Consider the following 24,130-nt stretch of genomic DNA (forward strand, 5'->3'; position numbering starts at 1 on the left):
GAGACCTGATTGAAAGACTGGCTACATCTCTTCCAACACTTGGAGCATTTATCGACATCTGCTAAGTGTGACCTCACTGGTGTGTAGCAGGTAGGATGTTTGAGTGAACCATTTCTAAACTTAAAGCAATTATCGAGTCCGAGAGATATTCAGCACAGAAAGTGTGTCTTTGGTCATTCTCGTCCATGCCGACCAGATTTCCAAAATTTATCTCCTCCTGTTTGAGCATTTGGCCCATATCCCGCTAAACCCTTCCTGTACATGTATCCATGCCGATGCCTTTTATATGTTGTGTTTATACCAGCCTACACCATTTCCTGTGTGAGTTCATTCCATACACACACCATCCTGTGTGTCAAAACATTACACCCTATGTCCCTTTAAAATCTTTACCCTCAAACCTTAAACCTATAACCTGAAGTTTGGACTCCCCTACCCTGGGAAAAAGACCTGATCACTACTCCTCATGATTTTATTAACTTCGATAAGGTCACCCCTCAGCCTCCAACACTCCAGTGTAAAGAGCCCGATTTTATTCAGCCTCTCCTTCCGGATCATCTGCTCCAACCCTGGCAACTTCTCTGGAAACACTTTCATCTTTCCTTGAGCAGGGAGAAGAGGAATGAATGCAGTTTGCGAGGTTTCGTCTGTGTGTATTAACGGGTGTTAATGGGTACAGAGAGGATGAACACATCCGCTTTATCCCACCAGTTTAAATTGTGAAAATATCAGTTTTAAAGCAGTGTAAGAGGAGATTGTATCTTTCTGTGCATTTTCACTGGAAATGTTCAACTGTGAACTGTCTGTCTTTAAAAAAATGGTGCTTGACTTAAATTCTCACTGATTAACATTGAGATAGAAAAAGAGTTTCTGTGTTCGGGTGTTTAAGTTCATGAACATATGGATGGGAGCTGAAGCAGCTTGTGTGGTGCTGAGGCTTAGTTGGCTAATGTGCCTTTTTAATAGAACATAGAACATAGAACAGTACAGCACAGAACAGGCCCTTCAGCCCACGATGTTGTGCCGACCATTGATCCTCATGGATGCAGCCTCAAATTTCTGTGACCATATGCATGTCTAGTAGTCTCTTAAATGACCCCAATGACCTTGCTTCCACAACTGCTGCTGGCAACGCATTCCATGCTCTCATAACTCTGTGTAAAGAACCCGCCTCTGACATCCGCTCTATCCTTTCCTCCAACCAGCTTAAAATTATGACCCCTTGTGTTCGCCATTTCTGCCCTGGGAAAGTCTCTGGCTATCAACTCTATCTATGCATCTCATTATCTTGTGTACCTCAATTAGGTCCCCACTCCTCCTCCTTTTCTCCAACTCAGCTCGACCCTCATCAACTTTTCTAGTCACATCCTCAAAGAACTCGATAAGGTTTGTGAGGCATGACCTGCCCCTCTCAAAGCCGTGTTGACTGCATTTAATCAAGCCATGCTCTTCCAGATGGCCATAAATCCTATCCCTCAGAATCCTTTCTAACACCTTGCAGACGACAGACATGAGACTTACTGATCTGTAATTGCCAGGGATTTCCCCATTTCCTTTCTTGAAGAGAGGAATTACATTTGCCTCTCTCCAGTCCTCAGGTACGACTCCAGTAGAGAGAGGATGCAAAGATCCTTGCAAGTGGCGAAGCAATTGCATTTCTCGCTTCCCAAAGCATCCGAGGATAAATCTGGTCCGGGCCTGGCGACTTGTCAATCTTAATATTTGACAAAATTTTCAGCACATCAGCTTCCTCTATCTCTATCCATTCTAGCATGCACACCTGCTCTTCAAAGGTTTCATTCACTACAAAGTTCGTTTCTTTCGTAAAGACAGAAGCAAAAAACTCATTTAGGGCTTCCCCTACCTCCTCAGACTCCACACACAAGTTCCCTATGCTATCCCTGATCGGCCCTACTCTTTCTTTGACCATTCTCTTATTCCTCACAAGTGTAAAATGCCTTTGTGTTTTCCCTAATTCGTTCTGCCAAGCCTTTCTCGTGCCCCCTCCTGGCTCTCCTCAGATCATTTTTGAGCTCCTTCCTCGCCTGCGTGTAATCCTCTCGAGCTGAGCTTGACCCTAGCTTCCTCCACGTTATGTAAGCTACCTTCTTCCTTTTCACGAGAAGCTCCACCGCTCTCGTCATCCAAGGTTCCTTTATCTTACCCCTTCTTGCCTGTCTCAGAGGGACATATTTACTCATCACTCGCAATAACTGTTCCTTAAACAGTCTCCACATGTCTATAGTGCCCTTACCATGGAACAATTGCTCCCAGTCCATGCTTCCTAACTCATGTCTAATCGCGTCATAGTTTCCTCTTCCCCAATTAAATATCCTCCCACTTAGCCTAATCCTCTCCTTCTCCGTAGCTATGCAGAATGTGAGGCAGTTATGGTCACTATCACCAAAATGCTCTCCCACCACAAGATGTGATACCTGCCCTGGCTCGTTTCTGAGCACCAAGTCCAGAATGGCCTCTCCCCTCATCGGCCTGTCAACGTACTGAGTTAGGAAACCCTCCTGAACACACCTTACAAAAACAGCTCCATTCAAATCTTCTGATCGAAGGAGGTTCCAATCAATATTAGGCAAGTTAAAGTCACCCATTACAACAACCCTACTACGTCCACACTTCTCCAAAATCTGCCGACCTATGCTTTCTTCAATCTCCCTGCTGCTATTGGGGGGCCTGTAGTAAACCCCTAACGAGGTGACTACTCCCTTGCTGTTCCTAATTTCCACCCATACTGACTCAGTAGGCAGATCTTCCTCGACAATGGAAGCTTCTGTAGCTGTGATACCCTCTCTGATTAGTAGTGCTACACCCCCTCCTCTTTCTCCCCCCTCCCTATTCTTTTTAAATGTTCTAAACCCTGGAACATCCAGCAACCATTCCTGCCCCTGAGAAACCCATGTCTGTGTTATGGCCACAACATCATAGCACCAGGTACTGATCCATGCTCTAAGTTCATCACTTTTATTCCTGATACTCCTTGCGTTAAAGCAAACACACTTTAACTGATCCCTTGGTTCCTTCCCAGGAAAATCCTTCCCACTAGCTGTTCTACCTCTTGCTCACCTGCATCAACTCTCACCTCCGGTATACAGCTCAGGTTCCCACCCCGCTGCCATACTAGTTTAAACCCTCTGGAACTACTCCAGCAAACCTTCCACCCGGGATATTGGTCCCCTTCCAGTTTAGATGTAACCCATCCTTCTTGTACAGGTCCCACCTTCCCCAGAAGGCATCCCAATTATCTACATATTTGAAGCCCTCCCTCCTACACCAGCTGCGCAGCCACGTGTTAAGCTGCGCCCGCTCTCTGTGCCTCACCTCGTTATCACCTGGCACCAGTAGTAAACTAGAGAACACTACTCTGTTCGTCCTGCTTTGCAGCTTCCATCCTAACTCCCTGAAATCACTTTTTATATCCTCAATCCTTTTTCTGGCTATATCATTAGTGCCAATATGTAACACGATTTCTGGCTGTTCGCCCTCCCCTTTTAGAACCTTATACACCCGATCGGAGACGTCCCGGACCCTGGCACCAGGGAGGCAACATACCTTCCGGGAATCCCGATCCTGACCACAAAATCTCCTGTCGATTCCCCTAACTATAGAGTCCCCTACCACGAGTACTTTTCTATTCTGCCCTCTTCCCTTCTTTGCCACAGTGTCAGGCTCAGCGCCTTATTAAACCAATTTTAAAAGCAGACTGATCAAAACTTGAAAAATCCTCAGCCTAAATGCCTTGTAATCTCAAATTCTCCAACATTTGAAGTTCCTACTATCCTGGAAGAACTCTATGCTGGGATATGCTCAATGTTCTGGAACCAATATCAGGGAATTCCTACAGTGTGGAAACAGGCTTTTCGGCCCGACAAGTCCACACCAAACCTCACAGCATCCCAGCCAGACCTTTAACCCTCCTAATGTACCCCTCCCTGAATACAACAAGCAATTTAGCATAGCCAGTCCACCTAACCTGCACATCTTTGGACTGTGGGAGGAAACCCATGCAGACATGGGGAGAATGTGCAAACTCCACACAAGCAGTCGTCCAAGGGTAGAATCGAACCCGGGTCAGAGTGCTGTGAGGCAGCAGTGCTAACCACTGAGCCACCATGCCACCAAAAAGCTTTCTCTCAGTACTTCCACCCAACTTTCTCTAAATATGCTTGTTCCAAGGTAAACGTTAATCTCTCCTTTTCTGCATGTTCAGCACTTGCTCTGAATGTTATCGCCTCATCCCTGGTACATGCTGCACCTTCCCCCCAACACCCTCCCTGAATATTCACACAGGGCATCAGAAGTCAAAGAAAATCACCTGCCAACGCTACCTCATTACAAATAGCATTTCAGAAAAAAATGCTATCGAAGTATTCACTAATTTTGAATTTGATGATGATGACTTGGATGTATTGAACGATAGATTTTGAGAACACTGAGCCAGGAAAGGTTATGACATAGGCAAGGCATGTTTTTCAACTGAGTGCAAGAGCAATCAAACAGGTGTGCATGTGGCTGCTTCATTTTTCTCAAGTCGAGGCCTGTGAGTTTAATCAGATTACTGACTCACTGATGTGGGACACAATTGCAAATGACCAAGTCAGTGGCTTATTACGCCGAAAGCCAATTCCCACATTAGCCAGACCAATAGATATTTGCACATCTCACAAAATGAGCCAGAGTTAAATAAAAATACTACATCAAGATGCAGAAATGCCTGTCCACAAAGTGCATTCTTGCTGTCAGAACTCTACATGCTTTTCAGCACCTGAGACATGTTCTGCTCAGGGCCTGGCACAAGATCTCTGTCTTTCCCTGGCATTTTTGCAGTTTGATGTTTCAACTAGAACCTAATGTCTCACAGTGCTGTTGTCTTGCCTGGTTGTTTATCACAGGCATAAGCCAGGCAGCTTAGCATTGTTATTACCAGCAGTCAGTCAAGGGCTGGTCAGCAGCTGTGGCAACAAATGCATTTGTTTCAAACAAATGGTCACATCTCAAATTCTCAGGGAAACAGTTCTCAGTCAGGGCAAGGGAGACAGGATTCAGTCACGAGATCCTGACATAGCATTTCCAAGGAATCATTCGATATCAGCCCAGGGACTTTGACACTGTCAGCCAGCCATTTGGGGCTAATCTGGATCAGGGAATCTGTATCACTACAGTACAGCAAAGTGGCCACACTCACCACTAATTACACTCTCAAAATGCTCCAGTAGACTTGTCGAGCCTGAATTATGAGCATCAATCCAAGCTGACCCTGTCCGTTCCTGCCACTGGGGGTCATTTTGATGAAATTCTCAAAAGGTGTTCAGGAGTTTGGGAGGTTCAAGTCCATAGCTCTCTGAAATAGCAACACAAGTGGATAAGACGGTGAAGAATTTCACTTTCATGGTACGCAGCATCGGGATATGGTCAACTTGGATATCTGGCTCGTAAGTGGGAGGAGATTTTGTTTTCAAATATGTCAGAGCATGCATTGTTCCTACAAGAACAGCTATGGTTTCAACCATGAAATGGCCACAACTTGATCAAAAGTGACCATCAAGCAGTTTGAACTGTTATCTCTCTTAATTTATTTGACAGCTAAGTAAATTTGCAGGAGTTTTTTTTAAAATAGATTTTTTTTTAAAAATCAGTCATGGGATGATGACATCACTGGATAAGAATGGCAGTTTCCTTCCCTAAAGGACAATGGATTCACGGTCAGATTCTTATTTTCAGATGGATTCAAACCTAGGTCCCCAGAACGGTATCTCAGTCCTTAGGGAGTAACTGACAGAAGACTAAATAGAAAATATATACTAGAAATCATAGTGTCTTGGTTTATGTATTCACCATGAGATCCGTGACTGCTATAGACGCCAGGTAAAGAGCTGAAGAGATTGCATTCCCCCACCCCCCGGACAGAGTCACAATGGTCACCAGGTTTCATAGCCAATTGGGAAAATGCAATAAGGGATAACAGTACATGACTCATCCCAATCCTTTGTTTGGATTTAAAAAAAACTTTGATTTTTAATCCACAAAATGAAAGATTACATTGCTTCCAATAAACAAGTGTCTGTGGAGAGCAACAAAATCCGTCATTGTAAAAGGTGTGCAGACATAACTAACAAAAGGGCCATCGAGATCATCACAGAATTCCTACAGTGTGAAAGATGGCCATTCGGTCCATACCAACCCTCCAAAGAGCATCCCACCTACACTCACACCCGACCTTATCCCTGATTTGCACACCTGACACAATGGGCAATTTAGCATAGTCAATCTACCTAATTTGCATATTTTTGGACTGTGGGAGGAAACCGGAGCACCTGGAGGAAACCCACGCAGGCAGGGTCTGGGTCGGACACTCATCGTAAGTTCAGTGCGGACTTGATGGGCTAAGTGTTCTGCTTCCACACTGGAGGGATTCTATGATCTCTAGAAACAAGCCCAAAACACATGGTTTTTGATTCTGCTGTTAGCTGTATTCAAACCAATCAACTCATTCAGAAATTTGCTGGTAGTTAACCAGTCCTGATGAACCGGGAAATCCCTTTTCACATACTGTGCGGGTGGATAATCTTCAGTCAGCGTGACTGTATCGTGACAACGTGACGATTTCCAAGCTCTACCTTACACAACTGTTACTAACATTTTATTCACAATACCAGCACCCTTACTTGAGCAGGGATCAGTGACATCTGTACCAACAGCCCAAAACCATGTTTCATTTGATAGTGAGAGTGACAGCAAAGTCCTTCACTGTGGTTCTCTGAACTCGCTGGTGTGTTACCTGCTTGGATGACAGTGAATCCCTTCCCACACTCAGAGCTCATGAATGGTCGCTCCCCAGAGTGAAGTCGCTGGTGTATCAGCAGGGAATCGAGTCGGCAAAACCTTTTCCACACACAGAACAGGTCAATACTCTCTCTCCAATGTGGATTCACTGGTGTATCAGCATTTGAAGTGTCTGAGTGAATGCTTTCCCACATTCCGAGCAAGTAAATGGTTTCTCTCCAGTGTGAACTCTCTGGTGTTTAAGCAGGTTTGATGACTGAGTGAATCCCATTCCACAATCAGAGCAGGTGAATGGTCTCTCTCCAGTGTGACTCTGGTGGTCAGTTTCTAGCTGGGATGAATGAAGAAATTCCTTCCTGCAATCTGCATATTTCCACAGTCTCTCTCCAGTATCACTACTCTGGTATGCGGGCATTTCAGATGAATGTTTACAGACTCATCGACACACAGACCGTGTGCATTTCTCCCCAATGTGAGTGCTGCTTTTTCCTTCAATGTTCAAAATCCTGAGAAAATTAGGCTGTGATAAACAAAGTGACTGTCAGACCTGGATGTGGAACTGCTCGAATTCTCCAACTGCAGACTATACTGGATGTGAGTTTGATCGCTGAGCTGCAAGGTTAGTTTTCAGACGTTTCGTCACCATTCTAGGTAACATCATCAGTGAGCCTCCGACGAAGCGCTGGTGTTATGTCCCACTTTCTATTTATCTGGTTAGGTTGCCTTGGGTTGGTGATGTCTTTTCCTGCATTGGTGATGTCACTTCCTGTTCTTTTACTCAGGGGATGGTAGATTGGCTCCAAATCAATGTGTTTGTTGATGGAGTTCCGGTTGGAATGCCATGCTTCTAGGAATTCTCGTGAGTGTCTCCGTTTGGCTTGTCCTAGGATGGATGTGTTATCCCAATCAAAGTGGTGTCCTTCCTTGTCTGTATGGAAGGATACGAGTGATAGTGGGTCATGTCGTTTTGTGGCTAGTTGATGTTCATGTATCGTGGTGGCTAGCTTTCTGCCAGTTTGTCCAACTATACTTTCAAACAGCAACTAAGTGCAGTGAATAAGAAACCAGACGAACACAGATTGTGAAACAGAAATTCTCTGGACATTTGTGGAGCGATACTTGGGGAATATTCTGGATTATCATTAGAACAAATTCAATTCATAAATATCCTCCAGTTAAAGGATCCAGTCAATGTTTGCACAAAACTACCAAAAGAGAGAGAGGTGGGAGAGCCAGGGAGGAAGGACAGGCATTGTATAGATCTGTAACTCAACCTTTCGATCCTTCAAAGACGAATAATGGTGCAGAAGTAAAATTGTGGAAATCTGAAATGAAAACAAAATAAAATGCTTAGTCAGAGTTGTACAGCACAAAACAATCCCTTTGGTCCCAGTTGTCCATGCTGACCAGATATCCTAAATTGATCTAATCCCATTTGCAAACATTTGGCCCATTATCCTCTGAACCCTTCCTACTCACGTACCCATCCAGATACCTGTTAAATTTTGTAACTGTACCAGCTTCCACCAGTTCCTCTGGCAGCTCATTCTACACAGGCACCACCCATTTGCCCTTTTAAAAAGAAGAAAGTTGCTGGAAAAGCTCAGCAGGCCTGATAGCATCTGTGGAGGAGGAAAAAAAAAGTTAACGTTTCGGGACCGGCTACCCTTCCTCAGAACCCGAAACACTTCTCCTCCACAGATGCTGCCAAACCTGCTGAGCTTTTCCAGCAACTTTTTTTTTCAGATTAACAGCATCTGCAGTTCTTTTGGTTCCCTTTTAAGACTTTCCCTGTCAGCTTAAGCCAGTGTTATTTGTTCTCATCTCCCCTAACCTGCGAAAACCATCTTCGCCATACACCCTATGCCCACCGTAATTTTATTAACCTCTATAAGGTCACCCCTCAGCCTTCAATGCTCCAGGGAAAATAGCCCCAGCATATTCAATCTCTCCCTCCAGCTCAAAACTTCCATCACTTGCAACATCCTTGTAAATCTTTTCTGCACCTTGCCAAGTTTAACGGCATCATTCCTACAGCAGGGAGACCAGAACTGAACACGGTATTCCAAACGCAGCATAATCAATGCCTTGTTCAGCCTATAACATTGACCTCCCAACTCCTACACTCAATGCACTGACCAATAAATGCAACCAGAGCAAATATCTTCTTCACTACCTTCTGTACCTGCAATTCACCTTCGAGGAACCGTGCACCTGCACCCCAAGGAGTCTCTGTTGCATAACAGCCCCCAGGGCCTCATCATTAACTATTTAAGCCCTGCCCTGATTTTCATTACCATAATGCAATCGCTCACATTTATCTGAGCTAAACTTACTTCTATCACTCCTCGGCCCATCGACCCATCTGTTTACGTTTCCATTGTACTTGGAGGTAAACTCCTTTGCTTTCTACTACAACAACAATTTTAGTGTCATCTGCAAACTTACCAACCATCCCTCCAATATTCATTCCACATGATTTGTATCAACGCTAAAAAAAGCAGTAGACCCAGCACCAATCCTTGCAGCACTCTGCTGTTTATAGTCCTCTAGACTGAAAAAAACCCTCCCCCCACCATGATCCTGTTTCCTACCTTCATGCCAACTTTGTTTCAAATAACTAACTCTCCCTGGATCCCATTTGATCTAATCTTGCCAACCAGTCTACCACGTGGAGCTTTGGTGAATGCCTTGCTGAAGTCCATAATAGACAGTGTCCACTGCTTTGCCTTCAGCATTCTTCTTTGTCACTTCTTCAAAAAACTCAACCAAGTCAGTGAGACAAGATTTCCTACTCACAAAGCCATGTTGACTATCCCTAATCAATCTTTGCTTCTCTAAACATCTGCAAATCCTGTCCCTCAGAATCCCCTCCAGCAATTTACCCACCACTGACATCAGGCTCAACGGTCGATGGTCCTCTGGCCTTTCCTTAAAGAATGGCACCACGTTAGCCACCCGGCCTTCTGGCACTTCGCTAGTGTCATAGATACAAATATCTCCGCAAGGGGCCAGCGATTACTTCCCCAGCTTCTCCCAGAGTTTGTGGGTAACACCTGATCAGGTGCCAGGAACCTATCCACCTTTATGCATTTTAAGACGTCCAGCACCTAGACGTCTGTAATATGGACACTTTTCGCAACTCATTATTTATGTTTCCAAGTTCTCTCACTTTCATATCCTTCTCTGTAGTAAATATTAATGCAAAATACTGATTTACTATCTCAGCCTGCAGTTCCACACAGACAGCCTTGTTGATCTTTAAAGGGGCCATATTTTCTCCCTAGTTGCTTTTTTGTCCCAAGTGAAGTTTCGGAATCTCTTGGGATTTCCCTTAACTCGATTTGCCAAAGATAGCTCATGTCTCCTTTTTGCCGTCCTCATTTCCCTTGAGTATACTCCTACTGCCCTTATACTTCAAGCGACTGACCCAATTCCTGCTGTCAATACCCGACATGTGCTGCCGCCTTTTTCTTGACCACAGCCTCAATTTCTCCAGTCAGCCAGTATCCCCTACATTTACCAGCCTTGCCCTTCACCTGAACAGGAACAGAGTGTGCCTGGGCTCTCCTTATTTTAGTTTTGAAGGCCTCCCACTTTCCAAGCATTCCTTGACCTGCATATTACCTCTCCCGATCATCTTTTGCAAGTTCTTGCTCAATAATGTCAAAGTTGGCCTTACTCCAATTTAGAATTTTGAAATGTACATTAAATAAATAAGTTTCATATTTAAACTGATCACATCTGCCTGCATCTGGCATACACTCCTCCAAACATCTCTTATTTATGTCCTTATTCAAATGTCTTTTAAACAATGTGACTGTACCTGTATCTGCCACCTCCTCTAAAAGTTTGTTCCACACATGGACAACTCCGTAAAAATTAAAATATCCCTCATGTCTTTTTAAATATGTCTTTCTCCTCTCACCTTACACACGTCCCCTTGTCTTGAAATCACCCAACCTTGGGAATAAACCCTTGCTAGTCGCATAATCTGTGCCCTCATGATTTTATGAAGCTCTGTAAGGTCACACCTTAACCCCTTATGCTCCAGTGAGAAAAGTCCTAGCTTTGGCCGTCTATTTGATAATCAAGCCCTCCATTCCTGGCTACATCCCAGCAAGTCTGTTCTGAACTGTCTCCAGTTCAATAATAAATGTCCATCCTGTAACAGGGTGACCAGAGCCGCACACAATACCTCACATGAAGCCTAAACAATGTCCTATACAACCTCAACATAACATCCCAACTCTGAGACTCTAAGGTCTGAGCAATGAAAGCAAGTGTGCTAAACATATTAACCAGCCTGACTACTTGTCTACATAAACTTCAAAGAATTATGTACCTGAATCTCAGCATTTCTCTGTTCCACAACACTACCCTGCGTGCAACCATCAATTGTGCAAGTCCTACCATTGTTCATTTTACCAAAATACAATATCTCACATTTATTCAGGTTGAACTTCATCCTCCACTCCTCAACCCATTGACATAATTCATCAAGATCTCCCTGTCATCTTAGTTAACCTTCACAAACCACGAATTCTAGTATCATCTGCAAACTTACTAATCTTGTCCCTTAAATTCTCATCCAAATCATTAATCTAAACGAGAAACAAAAGTGGCCCCTGTACCGATTGCTGTGGAACATGCTGGTCACAGAACTCCACTCTGAAAAATCCCCCAACACCACATTCTCTGACAACTAAGCCAACTCCGCTTCCAATTAGCGAGCTCTTCCTGAATCACGTGAGATCTAACTTGACTCATTAGTCTACCATGTGGAACCCGGTCAAAGGCTTCACACTCACTCTGGGAGGTGCTGCAAATCTGACCCAATTCCCCCGCCATTTGTCCATCATCCCTTGAAAACTCTCTTGGGAATAACTGCTAAATCTGCATCCAGCTGCCATTCAGACTGCTCCAGATCCAGGGAACTTGCTGAGTCGAGTAATCTTCACATTTTCACCCTGCATTATTTGCCAATTATCTGAATGTTGTATTCTATGGTTACCAAACATTGCTACAATGGAGAATTATCTGAGCTTCTGTTAGCTCTCTCGAAACCAGAGACCCACCATAATTTTAATTTACTTATGGGATGTGGTCTTCGCTGCCCAGACTAATATTGATTGCCCATTTTTATTCGATTTGGAGAAAGTGGTACTTTCTATGACTGCTGCACTCCATCTGCTGGAAGTACACCACTGTGCTGTTTGGATGATAATCCGCGCTGGAGCCTCACCACCCTCCCTATTGCAGGCATCATACCTCAAACCTCACTACCCACCCGATCGTGCCCTCCAGCCTCACTACCTGCATTACTGCAGGCATCACCCTCGAGCCTCAACACGCTTCACATCTCTGGAATCCCTCTCCAGCCTCACGACCTGCCTATCGTTGGAATCCCCCACTAGTGTCAACTCACACCATCTATTCAGATTCCTCCAGTCTCACAAACCACCTTATCTCTAATCTCCTCCAGCCCACAAACTTCTGTAGCTCTATAATTGTCTTTAGCCTCACAAACCTCCCTTTGTCTGAGGTCTCCTCCAGCCTCACAATCTTCCCCATTTCTGTAATCCAAGCTAACTTTTCCCTATTTTTGTAGTCTTCTCCAGTCTCAGAACCCTTCCTGTCTCTAATATTGTCCAGCCTCATAAATGGATGACACAAGAACGACATTTCTTTCCTCTAATACAATCCTTATTTTTTTATTCATCCACTTGATGGCGGTACTTTCAATTTCCTGGGCTTCAGGCCCCAGAATTTCACGGTAAACTGCTTTACCTCTATACCTCACTTTTCTCCCGAAAACACTGACCAATCATGAGTCATTTATTCTGATATCTCATTTTCTGAAATGGCTTGAAATATTGCTGGGCATCTTCCTATGTGAAGTGTCTTGGAGGTCTACAGTACAGAAAAAGGCTCTGAGGCCCATCCAGCCTGTGCCAGTTAAAAACCACCCCACCTAACTATTCTAATCTAATTTTCCAGCACTTGGCCCATAGACTTGTCTGTGTTGGCATCACAAGTGTGTATCTAAATATGCCTTAAACGCTATGAGGATCTCTGTGCCTACCACCCTCACAGACAGTGAGGTTCAGTGCCATTGTCACAGCATGATGATATCACAGACAGGAGCAGAGACGAGCTGAGTCTGTGCAAACCAAAGATCCCCCACACACTGTGAAGGACGGGAGGGTCCCTGATAGGGGGCAGAGGAGATTTAACAGAATGGTTTGTAGGGAAGAAGGTTTTTAGTTGCATGGTTAGAGTTGTTTTTAAAACATTATTCTTTCATCTGACTTAGGCATTGCTGGTACATATTGAGAATGTCCATCTATTGTAGATGGACTCTCCTTCTCAACCTCTCCCCTCGCCTGGGGTGCGGTAATCTTCAGGTTAAACCAGCCCTATGGTCAGGTAGGACAATGGTAACTTTACCTTTGGCACAGTGATGCCACTGTGCCTCGGTGGTGTGGTTGGGGGGGGGGGGGAATGTTGAATGTGGCAGATGGGACACCACACTGACACTGCATCACCTGGAGGATGTTACCTTTCTTTAATATTGTTGGGGCTGTGCTCATGCAGGGAAGTGGAAAATGTTCCAACACAATCCGGATGAGTGCCTTACACACAGGAAACAAACAGTCATTGGGGAATAAGGTGCTTGGAGAAACTAAGATTGATCTCCTTGTAACAAAGGATTTTGAGGGGACCTTTGATAGGAGGTGTTTTGAAAAGATAAACATTAGAATGGTAAAACGTACACAACTGGCCATAAAAAGGACTACAGGACATATATTGAAAGTTGTAGGAAAGATCTATTGAGAGAATGGAGTAATAAGAGAGAAATTTTTCATGGCAAATGGGAATGAGCAGGAACACAATACTCACACACAATGTGAATATCCAGATCCTGAAGAAGTGAGTAATTCAGTCAGTTTGGTGTTATAATTATTGAGCTTCCCACCTGAAAGTCCACTTGTAATATCCTGTAACATAAATTCATAAAATCCATCACTGACAGTCCGAGTAGAAATTCACAACATCCCTTCCTCCTGGCCGAGGATAACTGTGCATTGTTCCTGCTGCACATTATTCCTTGTGGAGGTCAACAGTTGATTGGGGGAAAATCTATTTGGGTTTCTAGGAATTTCCACATTGGGGCTTCACGTCACTGAACAGATCAACAGGTTTTTGACAGATGGCAAAGAATGGCCAAGATTTAGTGAGATGCAGGCAGCAGGATTTGCTTCCTTTTCTTTCCTTCTGTGCTGCTGCACTGCCACAATGAGACATTAGCTTTTCCGGCCCAATGCAACTTGATTAACAAGTTGTCTCGATTCTGAGAAATGGGCAGTCAGCTTTTCCCAGCCATTTGAAAGAATGCCCCTTAAAAAGGTAGCAATTACGTATGTGTCATGTTGCCCAGTGCTCCCAACAAAAAGATGAGAAGAATGAGGAAGGATCTCATAAAAAGGGATAACGGTCAAGTTCCATGAGGGTTAGAGTTTATGAACGGATATTGATAAATGGGCGACAAGTTGGCACATGGAGTATAATATGGGAAAACGAGAAGTTGCTAATTTTTGAGATGACCAAAGAACAGTGTTATTTAAAAATGTAAAATCTGTGGAAAACTGCAACACAAAAAGGATTCAGGAATAACTGTGCAGGAAGCATGAAGCGAGCACACAGTTGCAACAGGTAATCGGGAAGGGTCATGGGATGTTATCCCTTATGTCAAGGTGTTTGCAGTATAAGAGTTTGGAATACATGTCTCAGGACAAACGTACAACTTGCTGGCAAGACCACATCTGGAAGAACGTGAGCAGCTTTTTTGGTCCACTTATTCGAGCAAGTATATAACTTCACTGGAGGCATTTCAAAGAAGATGAACTAAGATGATCACTGGTTTGGAGGGATTATGTTTTAAGCTAAGACTAAACAGGCCTGGAATATACTAACTAGATTTTTTTTGAAGAATGAGAGATGATCTAATTAAAAATACAGGTTTCTCAAAGGAGTTGACAGGATAAATGCTGAGAGAATATTTCTCATTGTGGGAGCGGATTCTTGATCAGGCAGAGGAGAGGGTTCTCTTTTGGAATCGTCAGTTTTAAGGCAACACAGACATGGGTAAGGGGTTTCAGTCGCAAATGAGCCGGACTGAGGTGGAGAGAAGGAGCATTTGAGAGATTGAAATTTCTGGCATTTGTGATTGAGAAGATGTATGGTAAGATGTTCATCTTGAGACCAGACATGAGAACATTGAGAAGGGTGCAGTTCAGCCTCAGACAGTTCCCAGTGAGAGGGATGGATTCAGTACAGTACTAAGGAAAAATAATTTGTAATAATAACTGAAGGCAATGTGTTTAACTATCACAAAGTGTTATTGGAGGAAAGTTCAGCTTATCAAGTAGTGGAAGCATGATAAGCAGTTTTATAATTGGGTTACAGTAGAGCAAAGTGATGGAGACGAGTCAGATCTGAACATTGTAGAATACATGTGAAAGTTAACAGTGTGTTTGTGGAAGATCTCAGCTCCTGGCAGTATGTTGGTGAGAAACAGCATGGGCCAAGGATAGATCCTTGAGGGGCATTTACTACGTGGATTTCAGACAGGAAAGAGAGAGTGGAGATGGAGTGGGATTTTCCAATGATAGTGAGGTCAAACATTGGTTTTAAATAGAATGGGCGAGAAGGACATAACCAGAAAAGAGAAACAGACAGAACAAGTAACAATATTTTATTATCTTGGAATTCTCCAGCATCTGCAGTTCCCATTATCTCTTTACCAAGAGGTTGCCTGGTCTGGAGTGAAGGCCTTATGAAGAAAGGCTGAGGGACTTGGGTCTGTTCTCATTGGAGAGAAGAAGGCTAAGAGGAGATTTAATACAGACATACAAAATGATCAGAGGATTAGATAGGGTGGACAGCGAGGGTCTTTTTCCAAGGATGATGATGTCGGCTTGTACGAGGGGGCGTAGCTGCAAATTGAGGGGTGATAGATTGACAGATGTCAGGGCAGGTTCTTTACTCAGAGTGGTAAGTGCGTGGAATGCCCTGCCTGCCAATGTAGTTAACTCAGCCACATTAGGGGCATTTAAACAATCCTTGGATAAGCATATGGATGATGAAGGGATAGTGTGGGGGGAGGGGCTTAGATTAGTTCACAGGTCGGTGCAACATTGAGGGCTGAAGGGTCTGTTCTGCAATGTATTGTTCTATGTTCTAATATCTGTGAATTGGCATGGGGGAAGAGGCAAGGAGGAGGAGGCGAAGAAATAAGAGTTGGAATATTTGTAATTTCGCGAGAATAGGGCAAAGGGTTAAGTTGAGCTCTGATAAGGCTTGACATGAGACTGGACAAAGATGCAAGTTTAAGCCGAAAACAAGGAGCAACGTGCCAGGCAATTTGGTTTGGTGGGCTCGTGGAAGAGAGGGAAGCAGCAGAGGCAGCTGATTGGATTGTCTCAATCTTAGTGACATAGAAACTCCATGTGTCTCCCTCACTTGCTGTTGGAGGGGAGGATGGAGGAGACTGGATGATGGACGTGTTTTGCAAAGAATGCCTGTGTTAGTGATATTTAAAAATGAGCTAACAAACCTGTTGAATTTAACTTTTATCCAGAATATTAAAATGTACGACAGAAGTCGAGCCTCAAATCCCATCTCAGCAGATGAAATTTGAATTCATGAAATCAGGTGGAATTTGAATTTAATAAAAAAAATGGAATTAAGAATCAACTGTTGCCATGGAACTATTGCTAATGGCAGAAAACAAAAAAAAATCTATTGTCCTTCAGGGAAAGAAATTTGCCAACCTCCGCAAGCCACTCAGTTGCAAATCACTGCAAAGTCTCAACAAAGCAATGCAACTGGGTGAGAGAGATAATGGGAACTGCAGATGCTGGAGATTCCAAGATAATAAAATGTGAGGCTGGATGAACACAGCAGGCCAAGCAGCATCTCAGGAGCACAAAAGCTGACGTTTCGGGCCTAGACCCTTCATCAATGAAACTGGGTGGACCACTTGGCATCTACCAGGGAGCTAGGAAAGACAACTGCAGAATCAGCCCTATCGACCCCCCAAAATCCTGCTTAATAATATCTGGGGTGGCAAAGTTTGGAGAGCCGACTCAAAGACGAGTCAAGAAACAGCGTCAGGCTCATGGAAACACCTTACAATGACACACATCACCATCACTGTCCTTAGTGAAGGCCTGTCCCGGCAGACGTGGCAGAACAGTGCTATTCCAACTGGATTATTTGACCTGGGAGTACTCATTGACTCTGATGCCTGGAAGTCTCATGGCTCCTCCTGATTACCATGAACCATCCTCCCTCTGGTGATAATTCAGCAGCAGTATTATCGCTAGATTATTAATCCAGAGACCCAGACGACATTCTGGGGACTGGGGTTCAAATCCTGCCATGGCAGATAGTGAAACTTGAATTAAATAATGATCTGAAATTAAGAGTCTAATGATGACCATGAAACCATTGCCAATTATCAGGAAAGACCCATCTGGTTCGCTTACGTCCTTGCGGGAAATGTCATCCAGACCAGGTAAGGATGACACATGTGACTCGAAACACAGCGATGTGGTTGACTCTTAACTGCCTTCCAGGTAATAAATGCTGGTCCAGCCAGTGATTTCCACATCCCAAGAGTGAAATTTAATAAACAAAAAAACCTCCTCCATGTTGAACAGCTCTTGGAGGAAGCACCGAGTGTGAATGGCACTAAATGTACTCAATGCCCACCTTCAGGAGTAGTTTGCAGGAGGATTACCAATCAAGCTGGTCGGGTCCTAAAGGACAAAGCTGCCTGGCTGGGACTGCAGCAGGTGGTGACGCACCAAACGAGGAAAACATAGCTCATCGCATCGTCACCAATTTCCCAGCTGCAGAGGCATCTGTCCATGACAGGATTGATAACAGCGACCGCCGCACAGTCCTTTGGAGACAGAGCCTCATCTTAAACTGGAGAATACCGCCCATTGCATTGGGTGGCACGAACTCTGGCTGAAAAGGACAGACTTTGAACAGACACAGGAACTCAAAACCAGATATCTATGAGGCTTTGTGAGAGACTACAACAGCAGCAGACCTTCTCCAGCACAATCTGTAACCTCATGGCCCAGCATATCCTACAGTCAGCCATTGATCCAGGGGACAAACACTGGTTGAATGGATAGCATCAGAGGGCATGCCAAGAACAGCACAAGGCATACCTACAAATAAGGTGCCAACCTGGTAAAACTACCAAACAGGACTATCTGCATGTCAAATAACATCAGCAGCAAGAATTAGAGCTAAGATAATGAAATGTGAGGCTGGATGAACACAGCAGGCCCAGCAGCATCTCAGGAGCACAAAAGCTGACATTTCGGGACTAGACCCTTCATGAAGGGTCCAGGCCCGAAATGTCAGCTTTTGTGCTCCTGAGATGCTGCTGGGCCTGCTGTGTTCATCCAGCCTCACATTTCATTATCTTGGATTCTCCAGCATCTGCAGTTCCCATTATCACTGATAGAATTAGAGCTAAGCCACCCCATAACCAATAGATCAGATGTAAGCTCTGCAGTTCTGCCAAACACAGTTGTGAATGGTGATGGACAATTAAAACAGCTCACTGGAGGAAGCATGCCAAAAATCCCAATCCTTACTGACAGAGGAGCCCAAACTATGCAAAAGATAAGACTGCAGCAATATTCAGCCAGAAGTGCCAACCGGATGATCCATCTCAGCATTCTCCAGAGGTCCCCAACATCAGAGATATGAGTTTTCATCCAATTTGATTCATTTCAAATAGTATTAATAAATGGATGGATAGTGCAAAGGTTATGGGCCTTGACAACACTCTGGCAATAGGACCGATGACTAGTGCTCTAGAGCTTGCTAGCCGCCAAGCCAAACTGTTTCAGTCCTGCTACAGCACTAGCATCTACTGACAATTTGGAGAACTGCCCAGGTCTGTTCAGCACAAAAACACAGCAAATCCAACCCGACCAGTTTCCCCTCAAGCAGTCTACTCTCTATCAGTAAAGAGATGGAAGGTGTTGACAACCGCGGTATTAAGCAGCACTTACTCAGCAGTAACCTGCTCAGTGACACCCAGTTTGGGTCACAGCGGGCAGTCGGTTCCTGATCTTATTACAGACTTGATCCACAAATTCACAAACAGCTGAATTCTGGAGGTGAGGTGAGGGTAACTGCAGAGCCCTGCACAAAAACCACTTATTTCCACTTCAGTGGAAGTGATCTGACAGTGACACCTTAGTATTAGATCATCTGCTGAACCTCTCATCTATTCCTGTGTTACCTCTAGACGTAACTATCCAAACTCACTGCCAGTTGGCCTCCCACATTCGACGTCCCTGTAACCTCAAGAATACCTAAAATTCTGCTGCACACAAGTTCATTTGTACCAAGACCTGTTCACCATCACTGCTGTGCTCCCTGGCCCACAAAGGCTCCTATTCATAAGGAACAATTTAAAATTCTCATCCTTGATTTAATTCCTGGCTGTGATGAGCCCTATCTCCCTGCACTACACAACCTTCAAGGCTTCGACAATTCATTTAGTTTCCGACTCCAACAATGCGCTTTGTCATTGCTTCACGACTGGAGGCTGTTTCTACAGTTGCCAGGCAACATGGTCTGGAATTCCCATGATAAACCTCTTAGGTTTGCTTTCCTTCTTTAAGATAGTCAGGAAAACCTGCAAATTTGGTAACTTTTTGGTCACTTGATCTAATATGGCCTTATGTCAAAAGTTTCTGGACAATATTTTTGTGAAATTATAAAACATGATAAAAATACAAATTGTTTGTTGATTTGGACACACCATCAGCTCTTCAGTGTCGCTAGATGAACGATCTGAAACTTCTCAAATGACCGCATTGTGGGAGCACCTTCATCATACGAACTGCAGCAGCACACTAAAGTTAAATATCACCTTCTCCACAGGCAACAGGGCTTTGGCAACGATCGCTGGCATCTGTGGAAGGAGAAACAGAGCAAATGTTGAAGTGCAAATTTAATGACGAGAACAAAAATGCTGTCGAATTTGGTGGTCTGAAATGGAAGAAAAATGCACTCTCTTTCTGGGAATGTGTGTCCTGGCTGTAAAAGATACCATTCAAAAATTAATCTGGTAAGACAGCAGCAGATGGTGAGGGGGTGGGCAGCAGTGGAAAATTTCTTCACAAAAAAGGTAAAGGAATTAACAGTAAAATACTACAGAGATCAAATATACCCATCATTAGAGACCGACACCGACAAAGGTGATCAGGGAGCACAGACCTGAGTAGGAGCAGTGCGAGCTGCTATGATCCCACACTCTGGGAAAGAAATCCAGAAGGAACAAACACTTGGATAAGAGATAATAGCAACTGCAGATGCTGGAGAATCCAAGGTAACAAGGTGTGGAGCTGGATGAACACAGCAGGCCAAGGAACATCTTAGGAGCAGGATAGGTGATGTTTCAGGCCTGGACCCTTCATCAGAAATGGGGGAGGGGAAAAGGATTCTGAACTAAGTAGGGAGAGAGGGGGAGACAGAATGAAGATGGAGAGAGAAGATAGGTGGAGAGGAGACAGACAAGTCAAAGAAGCAGGCATGGAGCAAGTGAAGGAGAGGACAGGCGGGGAGGTAGAGAGGTGATAGGTCAGTCCAGGGAGGACGAACAGGTCAAGGTGGTGGGATGAGGTTAGTATGCAGGAAATAGGGATGCAGCTTGAGGTGGGAGGAGGATATACAAGAGAGGAAGAACAGGTTAGGGAGGTGGGGACAAGCTGGGCTAGTTTTGGGATGCGGTTGGAGGAGGGGAGATTTTGAAGCTTGTGAAATCCACATTGACACCATTGGGCTGCAGGGTTCCCAGGCAGAAAACGAGCTGCTGTTCCTGCAACCTTCGGCTGGCATCGCTGTGGCACTGCAGGAGGCCCAGGATGGACACGTCGTCTAAGGAATAGGACGGGGTGTTGAAATGGTTCGTGACTGGGAGGTGCAGTTGTTTATTGCGAACCGAGCGTAGATGTTCTGCAAAGCCGTCCCCAAGCCTCCGCTTGGTTTCCCCGATGTAGAGGAGGCCACAACAGGTACAGGGGACGCAGTATACCACATTAGCAGATGTGCAGTTGAACATCTGCTTGATGTGAAAAGTCTTCTTGGGGCCTGGGATGGGGGTGAGGGAGGTGGTGTGGGGGCAGGTGCAGCAATTCCTACAGTTGCGGTTGAAAGTGCCAGGTGTGGCGGGGCTGGAGGGGAGTGCGGAGCAGACAAGGGAGTCACGTACGGAGCGGTCCCTCTGGAATGTTGACAAGGGTGGGGAGGGGAAAGTGTCTTGGATGGTGGGGTCGGATTGCTGATGGCGGAAGTGTCAGAGGATGATGCGTTGGATCCGGAGATTGGAGGAGTGATATGTGAGGATGAGAGGGGATTCTTTTTCGGTTGTTATTACAGGGACGGGCTGTGAGGGAGAAGTTGTTGAAAAATGCAGGAGACACAGTGAAGGGCGTTCTTGATTACTTCCGGGGGGGAGGGGAAGTGGGGGCTGGGGTTGCGGTCCTTAAAAAACAAGGACATCTGAGATGTACGGGAGTGGAACCCTGGGAGCAGATGCGGCGGAGGTGAAGGAATTGGGAATAGGAGATGGCTTTTTTGCAGGACGGTGGGTGGGAGGAGGTGTATTCTAGGTAGCTGTGGGAGTCAGTGGGCTTGAAATGGATATAGGTTTCTAGATGGTTGCCCAAGACAGAAACAGAAGTCCAGGAATGTGAGAGAGGTGTAAGAGATGGTCCAGGTGAACTAAAGTTTGGGGTGGTAGGTACTGGTGAAGTGGACGAGCTGCTCGAGCTCCTCATGGGAGCACTAGGCAGCACCGATACAGTCATCCGTGTACTGGAGGAAGAGGAGGGGTTCAGGGCCAGTGTAGGTACGGAAGAGGAATTGTTCAAAAGAAGCAGGCATAGCTTGGGCCCATGCGGGTACCCATGGCCACCCTCTTTGTCTGTAGGGTGTGGGAGGAGTTGACAGAGAAGTTGTTGAGGGTGAGAATGAGTTTGGCAAAGCACCTAAGGTTGGGGGGAGGGGGGTGGTCAGTGGAGGGGTACTGATCAGACCTGCAGGACAGAAAATAGCGTAGGGCTTTTAGGCCATCTGTATGGGGACTGCAGGTGCCAATGTGGTATACTGCATCCGCTCTACCCTTTGTGGCCTCAACTACATCGGGGAAACCAAGCAGAGGCTTGGGGACCACGTTACAGAACTTCTACGCTCAGGTCGCACGAAACAACTGCTCATCCCCACTTCCTTAACTTGTTCTTCCTCTCACCTATCCCCTCCTCTCAACTCAAGCTGCACCCCCATTTTTCCTACCTGCTAACCTCATCCCAACCACTTGACCTGTTGGTCCTCCCTGGACTGACCTATCCCCTCCCTACACTCACCTTTACCTGCTCCATCCCCACCTCTTTAACTTGTCTGTCTCCTCTCCACCTGCCTCCCGCTCTCTCCCTATTTATTTCAGTAACCCCTTCCCCTCCCCCATTTTTGAAGGGTGTAGGCCCGAAAACGCCAGCTTTCCTGCCCCTCTCTGATGCAGCCTGTCCTGCTGTGGTCCTCCAGCCCCACAGCTTGTTCTCTCACTTTAAGCCAGAGGCGGCTGCGCATGCGCCCAGCTTGAGCTTGGCCCTTCTAAAGTTTCAAAGCTGCCGCGCATGCGCCCGGCGGATCATTGCCCCTAATAAAGATGGTGGCGGTCACACGGGCCTATCGCCATCTGAGGCATTGATTTCTTTTCTGCAAACGTGAGTCTGGGAGTTTCAAACGCGTGTGTTTTCCGACGTGCACTAAGTGTTTCTAAAACTTCCAAATCCATACGAATATCACTCCCCTCCCGCTTTCTGCCGTTTTGCTTTCTTTACCGTGTCCTGCTCTTACCTCAATTGCACAAATCTTGGTCTCAGCGAAGGAGCTAGGCCCGAAACGTCAGCTTTCCTGCTGTGTTCATCCAGCTGCACACCGTGTTATCTCGGAGTCTCTGGTATCTGCAGTTCTGATTATCTCAGCGACTCTGGACCGCTCTCGTGGATGGTCACGTGGTTTTCACCGATCCCGCCCCTTCTTCATTCCGATTGGCTAGAAGGGCAGGGACTTCCCCCCGGCCCTGCACTGCATCTCTGTGCTCGTATTGGTCGCGCACTGACATCAATCATCCAGACGCCATTATGAGCTGGAGCATGCGCAGTGTTTTGTGTTGTCATTGTCAGAAGCAAATGATGGTCGTCACAATGTTGCATTTTGAGACAAATGAGACTGAGAACTGGATGAGAAAGATTGTTACATTAGCGATCCTGGGGTTTTAATAAGTCGCTCTGAGGAAGGGGCACTGCACCCGAAACGTTAACTCTGTCTTTTTACACTCACAGATGCTGCCAGACCTGCTGAGCTTTTCCAGCAACTTTGTTTTTGTTCCTGATTTACAACATCCCAGTTCTTTTGTTATTTTTTAATAAGTTGCAATTGAAAAGGCTTCCTGCAGCTCGAAGCTAAAGATAGCTCTTGATACCGCTCTTTCAGCGAATAGAGAAATGGCGGTGAAATAAGGATAATAAATACACATATAGCAGTCCTCGGGTAAGATGTAAAGAGAATAGCTATGAATATGAAGAACATCACGTGGTGAAGTCAGATAAGTGTTGTTTTAATGAACTGTGATTGGGCAGAGAGGGAGGTTAATCAAAAAAGAACAAGCATAAAAGAGATTCTCAAGAAAGGTCTGTGCAATGGAAAGCAACGAGAATCAGAAGATGAAAGCTCAAGACGGAGTTTGAAGACCAAGGCTGCAAAAACGTCAATGAGTTGTTTAACTGCTAGTTATTGGCATAAGCAGCATAAACCACACTCAACTGGAAATAGCTGTCTGAGTTTGTCACTGTAGTTTACTTCATAACAGATAAACTCCAAACTTTGTCTCAATAAAGCTGGCAGTTGGTTCACAAATTAGTTCTGCTGCCAAGTCTGTTCCTGTTTGAAAAGGGGTATAGATCACATTTAAGTAGACAGTGCTAAATCTCAATCCAGGCTGGCAGCCAAACTCCACTCCGTCACCACTGACTCCATCCCTGCCCCTGGTAACTGGCTGGTAACACTGCTCACAGTCATGGTGCAATATTTCACCCCAAGATGAGCTTCTAACCACATTACTCACCCCCACACCCATTATCACAAAGACCATATACAATTTCAACCTCAGCAGCATCTCAGTTCATCTGCTGCTGAAACTCTCATCCATTCCTTTGTTACCTCTCGA

General features: G+C 45.2%; 1 long non-coding RNA gene across 1 annotated transcript; it reads right to left on the bottom strand.

Annotated features, from left to right (window-relative positions):
- Nucleotides 1–5,583: 5,583 nt before the first annotated feature.
- LOC132210149 (uncharacterized) lies at nt 5,584–22,926 on the bottom strand. The gene is made up of 4 exons (XR_009446375.1): nt 22,759–22,926; nt 19,661–19,813; nt 13,699–13,796; nt 5,584–8,120 (listed from the first exon to the last, which is right to left on the bottom strand). It is a non-coding gene; the product is annotated as an uncharacterized LOC132210149 (long non-coding RNA).
- Nucleotides 22,927–24,130: the final 1,204 nt, after the last annotated feature.

Source organism: Stegostoma tigrinum, chromosome 11, assembly GCF_030684315.1.
Source record: "Stegostoma tigrinum isolate sSteTig4 chromosome 11, sSteTig4.hap1, whole genome shotgun sequence".
Taxonomy (NCBI): domain Eukaryota; kingdom Metazoa; phylum Chordata; class Chondrichthyes; order Orectolobiformes; family Stegostomatidae; genus Stegostoma; species Stegostoma tigrinum.